The sequence below is a fragment of the Dasypus novemcinctus genome, chromosome 6, assembly GCF_030445035.2.
Source record: "Dasypus novemcinctus isolate mDasNov1 chromosome 6, mDasNov1.1.hap2, whole genome shotgun sequence".
Lineage (NCBI taxonomy): Eukaryota > Metazoa > Chordata > Mammalia > Cingulata > Dasypodidae > Dasypus > Dasypus novemcinctus.
Window position 1 is genome coordinate 4,130,025 of NC_080678.1, and position 12,030 is coordinate 4,142,054.

The 12,030-nt window shown below is 48.7% G+C and overlaps 1 pseudogene; it reads right to left on the reverse strand.

The window, feature by feature from the left end:
* Nucleotides 1–2,507: 2,507 nt before the first annotated feature.
* Nucleotides 2,508–3,393, reverse strand: LOC111761832 (translationally-controlled tumor protein-like; annotated as a pseudogene).
* Nucleotides 3,394–12,030: the final 8,637 nt, after the last annotated feature.

The window sequence follows — 12,030 nt, forward strand, 5'->3', positions numbered from 1 at the left end:
CATCATGACCGAATGGAAACTTTAGCACTTATTTTAGGGAATTTTCCCCTTACTACTATTATTGTTATTTTCAGTAGAGAACTTTCAGGGAGCCAGAGGTGGAAATCCTGTCCTGCTGTGAGTGTAGAGGATCCGACGTGTCGCCAGGTCCCGAGGGACCTGGCCGTGCAGCACAGGTGAGCTCGGTGATGCGGACCGCGTGGAGCACGTGGTGACGGCCCGTTTGGGGCGCCTGCTTGGGGCTGTCGGGCTCGGGGCGTCCAGGGGCCACACCAAGCCCACGCCCTTGCCGGGGAGCTGCGGGCCGGCGAAGGGGAGGAACTGGCCAGGCCCCTGCTCTGCGCCTCGGACGACACCCGACAGTCAGGGTCGATAACCTCCGCTCTGGAGCTTCAGTTCTGTCCAGGGTGGCAGGGACCCGTCCGCCACCATCAGTTTCCTCTTGTCAATTTCTCGTCTTTCTGAGGACGAGAGCAGGGTGGCTGTCCTTTCCCAGCACTGAGGGAAGTGAGGGGTCCCACCGTCTACCAGGGCCCGCCCTGCGTGGCCTGAGTCTGGACCAGCCACCCACGGGGGTCCCTGGCAGCCGGGGGGGGGGGGGAGGGTGGGGGGGGAGCCCACGGCCGTTTCCTGCGGCAGCTACACTGGAAGTGTAAGCCTGTGCGTGCTGTGAGCACGCAGAACCGTCCCCTGGGAGGTGCCCGGTGAGCCTGACAGCCCCCGACTCCCCCCGCAGGTGGAGAGGGCCAGTGGCTGCAGGCAGCACGCGCACTACACCTCCGAACCTAACTGGAGAGGCGTGCGTGGCTTTTGAAATAGTAATCCAAAGCTCCCGTTTCCCCGAGGGCGGATGTGAGGTCCACGCGTGAGGAAAATGACCGTGGGTGCCGCTGCCCAGCAGGCCCCGTGCTCCCCGGCCTGTGCTCTCCCCGTGCAGCCGGCTGCGTGGCCCTCAGCGCGCGCCCCGACTGGATCCCATGGCGCGGCAGGGGGCCCAGGGCAGCCAGGGGCCCCCACCCGCTGCCCGAATGTGAGTGAGGGGTGAGCGAGCCTCCGTTTTCCTGGTTCGCCTCCTGACGCACCTTCCCAGGGCGGGCTCTGCCAGGGGTCCCACTGGGCTGGTCTGCAGAGGTCTGCCCGGGGCAGAGTGCTGGCTCAGCCTCCTCACGCCAGCTGGGTGCCCCTGAGCTGCAGTGGGCTTGCCAGGGCGCAGGCGTCTGCTGTTCCCAGGCGGGGGCTCCTGCCTGGGCAGCGTCTCCCTGGGGCCCCTGCCCGGGACCATGCATTCAGGCAGCCGGTGGGGGTCCATGGGCTGCACCAGGCCCGGGGCTGGGGTGGACTTGCTGGTCACCTCCTGTGGCCTCTCCAGAGCCAGAAAATGGTGAGCGGCGGTGAAATCCCACCCCCTGCGCAGATGCCCCGGGTTGCGGATGGACACACACTGCCGCCTGCCCACTGTTTGCGGGGGTCCTGGGCCCAGCACTGCCCTTGGTTTACCAGCCAGCCCCAAGAGCCCTGTCGTGGCGGTGGCCAGCAGCTAAAGCCAGCCTGTCCCGGAGGGAGGACGGTCAGCCTGGCCAGATCACAAGGCGTGGACCGAGGGGTGGAATGCAGAGGGCAGGGAGGAGGTCAGACGGCTTCTGTGGAGGGGTCCTGCCAGCAGACTGCTGTATCTTTTTTTTTTTTTTAAGATTTATTTATTTAATTCCCCCCCACCCACCGGTTGTCTGTTCTCTGTGTCTTTATTCGCTTTGTAGGCTGCACGGGAAGTATGGGCGGCGCCATTCCTGGGCAGGCTGCACTTTCTTTCGCGCTGGGTGGCACTCCTTATGGGGTGCACTCCTTGCATGTGGGGCTCCCCTACGCAGGGGACAACCCTGCGTGGCAGGGCACTCCTTGTGCGCATCAGCACTGCGGCAGGGCACTCCTTGTGCGCATCAGCACTGCGCATGGGCCAGCTCCACCCCGGTCAAGGAGCCCCGGGGTTTGAACCGCGGACCTCCCATGTGGTAGACGGACACCCTATCCACTGGGCCAAAGTCCGTTTCCCAGACTGTTGTATCTTAATGATTGTAAGAGGTAGTGGTCTGCAGGGGAGAAGGCCTGCCTAGGGGAGCTAAACAATGCTCTCTTGTGTTTCTTAATGGGGGTGGGATTAGGGTGTTCACTTGCAAATTCTACACACGCTCTCGTCTCTCGTCTCTCGTCGCTGCTCTCGTCTCTTGGCGCTCTCGTCTGAGAGGTATTTCAGGAGAACACCGGCGCGGCCAGGGCTGCCGTCCCATCTGCAGAAGAGTGCGCATTCTGCCGGGACTGAAATGCAGGGCTCCGCGCTTGGACCCAGGGCACAAAGCCCGCAGCCCGGGCAGGGCGGCTCTCGGCCCTCGGGCTGCCCACCCCAGCCCTGACCTCGGGGCCCCAGGAAGTGTTTCTGAATAAATGCGTAGGAAGGCCTAAGGCTCCGTACTTGGTTTTGGCTTTTTCACTTTTGTCTCATTTCCCTACCTAGCACAGGTTGTGCTATTTCTTTTTTTGAGTTTAAATGCATTTTTATTTTTAGACAACCTACATGACATGTTTTTCTTAAAAACAATGCCTCTGCTCCAAATAAATCAGGATCAAAATAAAGAATGAGTTCAAGATGGCATCAGTCCCTCTAAGTCCTGTTGTGGTGTGGATGAAAAGCAGCAGCCAGTTATGAAGACGGGTGATAGGTCCAAAGCAATTACCGAATTTGTTAACATTTCTCCATTTCTACACCATCCTTAAAGAAAATCATATATGGGGTCACACCATCCTCACGGCAGTCCAGGAGAGCAACCATACCATCTAGATTCAGTGTTTTCACCAGTAAAGAACTGACAGTTGTTGAAATTAGCAAGGATGTGCTTGATTTTTTCTGCAGCCCCTGTCATAAAAGATTTTACTCTTTCTGGTCTCTGCTCTTCAAGTTTGCCTTTGATTGATTTCATGTAATCTTTGATGTACTTGTAAGCTTTTGTGGAGCTGGTTTCCTGCAAGTGATGGTTCATGACGATATCTACACCAGCGATGACTGCTTTCGGTACCTTCGCCCTGGGGCCTTCAGCGGAGGCATTTCCACCAGTGAGTGAGTCATCAATGCTCCCCTCTGTCCCACTGACCATCTTCCCTTCCACCTCCAGGCACAGCCCGTCCGCGATCTCCCGAATCTTGTAAATGTCACAGATCATCTCATCATGGCTGATGAGGTCCCGGTAGAGGGTCATGATGGTGGATGGAGGGAGGTGGAGGTGGTGGCGGCGTGGCAGGAGCCTGGAGCGTGGAGCGAGCGCAGAGCAGCTGGAGCGGCGCTGGGGGGAGGGGGAGCGGGTGGAAAAGCTTGCTATTTCTGATGCGCTGTATTATACACTGTGTTTCTTCCAACCCTAAGATCCAGGGATTGTATGGTTCAGGAAGAAAACATGTTGCAAAGTAACCTGACTTGGTCAATTAAGATGCTAAATTCCAATGATGTGAACTGGGGGGAAAACTGAGCTGGCATGCGTGGGCCTGGTACAACTCCTAGCTCCTGTGTGCAGCTACGTTGTTCCTTTAGGCACTCAGGAGGCGTTATTTCCCAGGTTGTACTTTGGAAATTGGTCAGCATGAGAAAGGACGGCAGACCGTGGGCGCAGACCTCCACCCCCCCCCCACCCCCGCGGAGCCCTGGTTTTTACGGTGTGGCCGCGAAGCCTGCCCTAGAGGCGCAGAAATCCCCTGTGGACCCCGAGAGGCGCCCCGACCCCGTGACCAAGCAAGCGCTTGGGCTGTTTAATGGTCTTTGCTCCCTTTCCCTTTTAGGGCGCGGCTACTAGTACCGGGAGCTGGCCTCTATCTTACTTTTCATTTTATTTTTTTTAACAGGGCAAAATTCACAAAACACAAAATTAACCATTTTAGCGTGCACAGGTCAGTGGCACTTCAGTACGTCCACAGTGAGGTGCAGCCACCCTGTCTAGTTTCAAAACTTTCCATCACCCTGAAGGAAGCCCTGGGCCCACTAAGCAGTGGCTCCTCGTCGCGCCTGCCGCCTGCCACTGCTTTCTGTCTCTACAGATCTACCCATTCGGAGTATCTCGGGTGAGTGAAATCCTGTCATCTGTGGCCTTCGGTGTTTGGCTTCTTTGACTTAGCATCATGTTTTCGTGGCAATTATCTGGCCTTCATTCCTTCCTATGGATGAGTAACATTTCCTTGTATGGATAGACCACGTTTTCTTATCCTTTCATCCGCTGACGGATGGACTTTTGGGTGCCTTCTAGCTTTGGGACATTATGAACAATGCTTCAGTAACATTGGTGTCCAAGTTTTTGTCTGAGTACCTCTTTCAATTCTTTAGGGCATATACCTGGGAATACAGCTTGAGGGGTCATATGTAATGCTACATGTAACATTTTAGGAGCTACCAAACTTTTCCACAGTGGCTGCACTGTTTCCTGTTCCCACTAGCATGTGTGAAAATCCCTATGTCTTCACATCCTTGCCAACACCGATTTTCCTTTTTAAAAAAAGAACTGTATGCCCGCCTCAGCAGGTGCAGGGCGGCAGCTCGCTGAGGTTTTTGTGGTTTTTAGACTTATTTATCCCCTGCCCACCCCCTTATTTGCCCTCGCTGTCTGCTCTCTGTGTGCTCATCGTTTGCTCTGTCAGCTTGTCTTTTTAGGAGGCACCGGAACTGAACCCAGGACATCCCATGTGGGACAAAGGCGCCTGATCACTTGAGCCACCTCTACTTCCTGCTTGAGTCATCCTGTTGCATCACCTCGCAAAGCCAGTTCACTGTTCTGCTCATCTTCCTTAGGAGGCACCAGGAGCCAAACATGGGACCTCCCGTGTGGTAGGCAGGTGCCCAACTGCTTGAGCCACATCTGCTTCTCTCAATAAGGTTTTTCTTTCTTTTTTAAAATATTTATTTCTCCCCACCCCCTTGTTTTTCACTTGCTGTGTCTAGTCATCCTCCTTGTTTCTTTAGGAGGCACCAGAAGCCGAACCCAGGACCTCTGATGTGTAAGGAAGGTGCCTAATCACTTGAGCTACCTCCGCTCCCTGCGTTGTTGTGTCTCTCATTATGTTTTTTCCTCCCATGTCTCTTGTTGTGTCAGCTTGCCACACCTGCCTGTTGCATCAGCTCACAGTCTTCTTTAGGAGGCACTGGGAACATTTGCTCCTGGCTTTTTTCTCATTATTTTTTTTCTTCTTGTGTCTCTTGTTGTGTCAGCTTGCTACACCTGCCCATCACACCAGCTCACTGTCTTCTTTGGGAGGCACCAGGATCCAAACCAGGACCTCCCATGTGGGAGGCAGGAGCCCAGTTGCCTGAGCTACATCTGCTTCCCTCTCAATGATGCTTTGGTTTGCATTGCCCTAGTGGCTAATCATATTGAACATCTTTTCATGTGCTTATTGGGCATTTGTGTATCTTCTTTGGAGAAATGTATATTCGAGTCTTTTGCCATTTTTAAATTGAGTCATTTGTCTTTTTGTTGTTGAGTTATAGGATTTGATATATTCTGGATATTAAACCCTTATCAGACCTGTGTGGTTTCTCCATTTTGTTGGTTGTCTTGATAATGTACTTTGACACAAAGTTTTCAATTTTGATGAACTCTCACTAATCTATTTTAAAAATCTCATTTATCTATTTTATTTTTGTTGCTCATGCTTTCAATGAAAAGTCTAAGAATCCATTGCCTTATACAAGGTCCAGAAGGTATTTCCCTTTAAGAATTTTATAGTTTTAGTGCCTATGTTTAGATCTTTCATCTATTTCAAGTCAATTTTTGTATACGGTGTGAGGTAGGGGCCCACTTTCCTTTGTTTGCATGTGAATATCATTTTCCTAGGACTGTGTATTGAAGAGACTCTTTCTCCACTGAGTGGAACTGGCACCTTTGTTAAAAATCAACCGGCCTTATCCCCATTGGCCCCTTGAAAGCTAACAGGTGGGGCAACCAATCAGAACAGCAAACAGCTGGGGCCCCTCCCCAACCTGAGGAGAGGGGAGGAGAGAAGGTCTTAGAAAGCCTAGCCTGGGGCCCCACGTGTGCATCTCACCCTGCAGCTCACCCGCAACCATGTCTGGAGTTGTGTACTGTTTGTCTTTTCTTCCTTGTTAATAAACTCTTTACTCCTGTGCCTAAAAATAAAAAATGATTTTAAATAAAAAAATCAACTGCTCTTAGATGCAAGTCTACTTCTGAACCTCAATTCTATTCCACTGGTCTATATGCCCATCCTTGTGCCAGTACCACACTGTTCTGATGCCTGTAGCTCTGTAACAACTTTAAAAATCCAGCTTTGTTCTTCTTCGGGGTCTTCTGGGGCCCCTTGTTTTTCGGTCAACTGAATGGTTGCTCTCCCCTCCTGGGAGGAAGGCTGTTGGGATTTTGATAGGGACTGCATCGACTGTACATCACTGTAGATAGTTTTGGTATGTTGGGTTTTCATTTTTGTTCAAGGTATTTCCTATTTTCCCTTGTGATTTCTCCTTTGTCCCTTTGGGTGAAAGAATTTGCAGATTTTCCAGCTTTCCTTTTGTTATTGATTTCTAACTTTATTCCACGTGTTCCAAAGAGATACTTTTTATGATTAATACCTTCACACTTATTAAGATTCCATGTGTGACCTAACAGGGTCCATCCTGAAACATGTCCCCGTGCACTGGAAAGGGTGTGTCCTGCTGCTGTTGGGTGGAGGGGTCTATGCACGTCAACCAGGTCCAGGTGGTCAACCGTGCTCCTCAAGTCCTCTCCTTCCTGACTGACCTGTTCAGATGTTCCCGTAATTATTGGAAGTGGTGTATTGAAGTCTCCAAATTAATTTAGAACAGTCTCTCCCTCAATTCTGCCAATTTTTGCTTCATTATTTTTGGGTTCTGTTGTGAGATCTTTATATGTTTATGTTATTTTTGCTGGGTTGCATCCTTTATAAATATATAATATCCTTCTTAGTCTCTTGTAATCTTTTTTGACTTAAAGTCTATTTTGTCTGATTATAATGTTCCTACTCTAGCTCTCTATTGCTTTGTTTGCATGGAATATTTTTTTCCACTCTTTTCCATTCAACCTCTTTCTGTCTTTGTACCTCAAGAGAGTCTCTTGTAGACAGAATATGGATGGATCAAGCTTTTTCATCCAATCTGCTAATCTCTCTTTTGATAGGGGCATTTAACTCATTGACATTTCAGGGAACAGTTGAGAAAGATTAGGTTCTGTCATTTAGCTCCTTGTTTCCTTGTATTGTGGTTTTTGTTCCTCAATTACTCCATTACTGCTTTTTAAAATTTAGTTGTTTTTCTGTAGTGAATCATTTTGATTCCTTCTTTCCTTTTCTCTATATTTTTAAGTTATTTTCTTAGTGGCTATCTTTGTAATTACAGTGAACATCTTAACCTAATAACAACCTACTTTGACTAGTTTCAGCTTAGTTTCAGTAGTATCAGCCTCAGTTAAATTTATTCCTAGATTTATATATTTTTTAGTTGCTATTGAGAATGGAATTTAGGGCTTGGTTTCTTTTTCATATTGCTCATTGCTAATGAATAGAAACACCGCTGATTTTTTAAAGTTGTTCTTATACCTTGCAACTTTGTTGAATTCACTTAATAGCTGTAGTAGCTTTGTTGTGGATTATACAGGATTTTCTATATATATGATCATGTCATCTGCAAATATAGTTTTACTTCTTCCTTTCCAATTTGGATGCCTTTTATTCCTCTTGCCAAATACCTCTGGCTAGAACTTCCAGTGCAATGCTGAATAATAGTGAGGACAGGCGGCACCCTCGTCTCGTTCCTGATCTTAGGAGAATGCTTTCTTTCACCAATGTGTAGGTTGTAAGCTGTGGGTTTATTTTCATAAATGCTCTTTATCGATTCCTAGTTTCTGAGTGTTTTTCTCAAAAAAGTGTGTTGGATTTTGCCAAATGCTTTTATGTGTGTTAACTGAAATGACCTTGAGGTTTTTTTCCTTTGTTCTATTACTGTGGTATATTGCATTCATTTTCATGTTGAACCATCCTTGCATACCTGGGATAAATCCCACTTGGTCATGGTTTATAATCTTCTTTATATCCTGTTAGATTTGGTTGCCAATATTTTGTTGAAAATGTTTCCACCTGTATGCACATGGGATATTGATTTGTACTTTTTCTTTTTTTAGATACCGGGAGCAGGGGATTGAACCCAGGACCTCATGTGTGGGAAGCCAGTGCTCAACCACTGAGCCACATTGGCTCCCATTTTATTCTGTCTTTATCTGGCTTTGATATCAGGGTAATGCTAGGCCGATAGAATGAGTTAGGAAGGGATTCCTCTGCTTCTATTTTTTTAAGAGATTGAAGCTTGGTGTTTATTATTTCTTTAAGTGTTTGGTTGAATTCACCAGTGAAATCATTTGATCCTGAACTTTTCTTTGTTGAGAGGTTTTTGTTTTTTGTTTTATCACATTTTAAAAAATTAAAGTTAATAGATCACACAAAACGTTACATTTAAAAAACATAAGAGGTTCCCATATAACCCCCACCCCCCACCCCCATCATTTTTGTAAATTGCATTTTTTCGAAGATACATACATCACAAAAAATGTTACTTTAAAAAAATATAAGAGGTTCTCGTATACCGCCCACCCCCTCACCTCACTGCTCCCACACCAACAACCTCCCCCATCACTGTGGCACACTTATCGCACTCAGTAAACACATTTTGGGGCACTGTTCACCACTTGGATAATAGTTTACCCTGTAGTTCACACTCCCACCCAGTACATTCAGTGAGTTATGGCAGGATATATAAAGTCCAGCATCTGACCCTGCAGTATCATTTAGGACAACTCCAACTCCCCAAAATGCCCCACATCACATCTCTTCTTCCCTTTCCCTGCCTTCAGCAACTACTGTGGCCACTTTCTCCACATTAATGCTACGATTTCTTCCATTATTAGTCACAATGGTTTGATGGGAGAATATCTGTAAGTCCACTCTAATCCATATTTTATTTCTCCATTCTGTGGACCTTGGAATGGTGATGTCCACTCCACCTCTAGATCAAGAGGGGGCTTAGATTCCACATGGATGATGGATGCAATTCTTCTGCTTGCAGTTGTAGGCACTCTTGGTTCCCTAGTGTGGTGACTGACCATCTTTACCTCCCTGTTAGCTGACCTGGGTAAGTCCAACGAACCAGAGAGAAGTTGCAATTCTGCTGAGGCTCAGAGCCCAGCTGGCACATGGGCAGTCCAGAGATTCAAGTCTCCTGAGTATACACCAACCCTAGTGCCAATCACAGGTTCAGTAAAAGTGACAGAAGAGGCATGTGTAGAAAGGTCGCATCTGAGTCCAGCTCCATCACTCTCAGGAGCACAAATTACAAAGTGGGGCCCACTGACATGGCACAGAACTCCAAATCCATCTGCCATGACCATATACCTTGTGGGTCTCTGTAGGAGAACCAATACCTAGAGTTGTATCTACTTTGGCTGTCTCTGGGGTCCTGCTGAGGATTGCGTAAGCATGACCCCTCTGATGACCTCCTGACTCTTTTTTGAAGACTCTTAGCCATATAAACTCATTTGTCTTTGCCATTTCCCCTTTTATTCAAGGTCAAAAAGTCATTTTTCAATACATGATCATACACATAGACCGAGATATTCTGCTGGTCTGAGTTGATCCTTTTATTCAAGGTCTGTTGAAAGGTTTTTGATAACTGATTTACCTCTCTACTTTGTTATAGGTTTGTTCAGGTTTTCTATTTCTACTTGAGTCAGTTTTGGTATTTTGTGTTTCAAGCAATTTTCTTAATTTAATCTAGGTTACCTGTACAGTTGTTCATAATATTCTTGATTTTTAAAGGAAAGGTTTTTAACATTTCATCATTAAACTGATACTCAGTGGGTTTTCCAAGGTTACTAAGGTTTCCTTCTAAGATTAGCTGCTAAATTTCATCATGAATGAATATTTATCGAATGCTTTTTCTGATTATACTGAGATGATCAGATGATTTCTCTCTTTAACCTGTTAATGTGGTGAAGCACAGGCATAGATTCTCCAGTGCTAAGCCAACCTTGAATTCCTAGAATAAACCCAGCTTGGGGTGGGAGTAGGCGTGGTTTCTAAACACAGGAAAGCAAAGAAACAGAAAAGGAAATGGGTACTGGATTTCACTAGCCCACTGTTCAAAACTTAGGTACAATGAAGCACTAACGAGCTTAGGTGTTTGGTGTCCACGGCTTCTGCTGACCCACCCCATGCCCTGTGACCTCTCCTACCCCCCATCCTCTCCTGCCGTGTGACCTCTCCTACCCGACCCCCGCCCCCACCCCACCCCGACTCCTGCTGCTGGAGCCTCTGCTCACAGGATGCCTGCAGCATCTTCTTGCAGCCACCCCCTGCAGCTCCTGTGCCAGGAGGGCCGTGCTCACACCTGGATGTGCGGGGGACTCCCAGGGCCCCGGGGGTCTCAAGCAGGCACCTGAGACACACCTGAGGGGCTCCCCATGGGGCCCCTGGTGGATTGGGCCTCAAGGGCCCACAGGCGCCACCGCAGGAAGGCCCTGGGCAGACAGTCCCTCTCCCCAGCTAGGCGGTGCGCTCGGCCCCCAGGTCGCGGCAGGGCCGCTTTGCGGGCTGGGGGCCGAGCCTGAGCAAGAGCAACCCAGCATGCAGGGCGCGCTCTTCTGGCGTGGGCAGCCGCTGACCCCAGTCTGGTTATCCTGACGACAGTTCTTGCAGGAAGGCAGGATTCCTTCTTGATTTTTCCTCCATATACCAGTTTTCAAAATGATGAGTTGGTTCCTGGTATCCTCCCAAAAGGCGACTGGTGGGGTGTTTATTTTAAAAGACTAACGCGAGCAGGTGTGTGGAGACCAGCTTGACGTGTTTTGCCAACTACAGTCACTGTTCCGGTGGGTGCTGACGTCCCTCGCGGCGGCGGGGCCTGCCTACGCTGGCTCCGAGCCCAGCCCTAGCATGCTTCAAGCTTCTGTGTTTTCTGAAAGAAAGAGAAAATCCAGGCTTCCCGGTAGACAGGGCTGTCGGTTTAACAAATAAGCAATGCACAGAAAAAGTTTGTAGTGAGTTATTCAGGATACTTCATTTATCCTAATGCTGTAACTTCTTTCTCTCATGTCAAAACTTTCATTCTTAACACTACTTGGGTCATTTGGGTCTTGGTACATTTATGTTTTTAGTCTTTTGCTATTGAAATTTATACAGCAGAAGAGCAGATGCAGCTCAAGTGGCTGAGCACCTGCTTCCCATGAACAAGGCCCCAGGTTTGATACACAGTACCTCCAAAAACAAAACAAAGAAATGATAAAACCAACTCTCATTAGGGAGTGGTTGTAACTCAGTACTGAGCACCTACTTTCCATGTACGAGGTCCTGGGGTCAATCTCAGGTACCTCCCACCCCCCCCACCCCCCAAAAAAAAGGAACCAGAGAGAAAACAAATCTCCTTCTAAAGAACAACAAGCCTGACAACTGAGTTCTCAACAGCAGCCACAAAAGCCAGCAGGAGGGGAAAAATGCCAACCGAGAATGATTCCCAGCAAAAATAGCTTTTAAGAAAAAGAACACCGACTTTCCAGAAGAACAAAAAGTGAGGATTCCAAAAAATTCCAAAAATTCCAAAAATGCTCTTCGGGCAGGGAAGTGTCCCAGGAGGGTCCTGAGGCCAAGAGCAGGGCTGAGCCAAGGCGGGGCCATGGCTGAGTCACAGCTCTGAGCCCCGCAGCGGAGGCCAGCGCTAAACTGCAAGGGAAGGAGGATGCGGAGACGGCAGACTCTAAGTGCCTGGGCCCCTGATCGTTCAGAGGAGAGAGGTGAGTTCATCTTAGCCCTGAGCGGTGAAGTGTTTAGGTTAAAATGTTTAGGCTGCCTCATGCTCAGCGGCCGAGGGCACCGGGCACGTCACGCCCCACCAGGCAGCCAGGTCAGCGGACGCTGACCGCGTCACGTAAACGGGAGTAGGATGACCCTGTTTTCTCACCATGACCTGAGGGATGCAAACCTGGC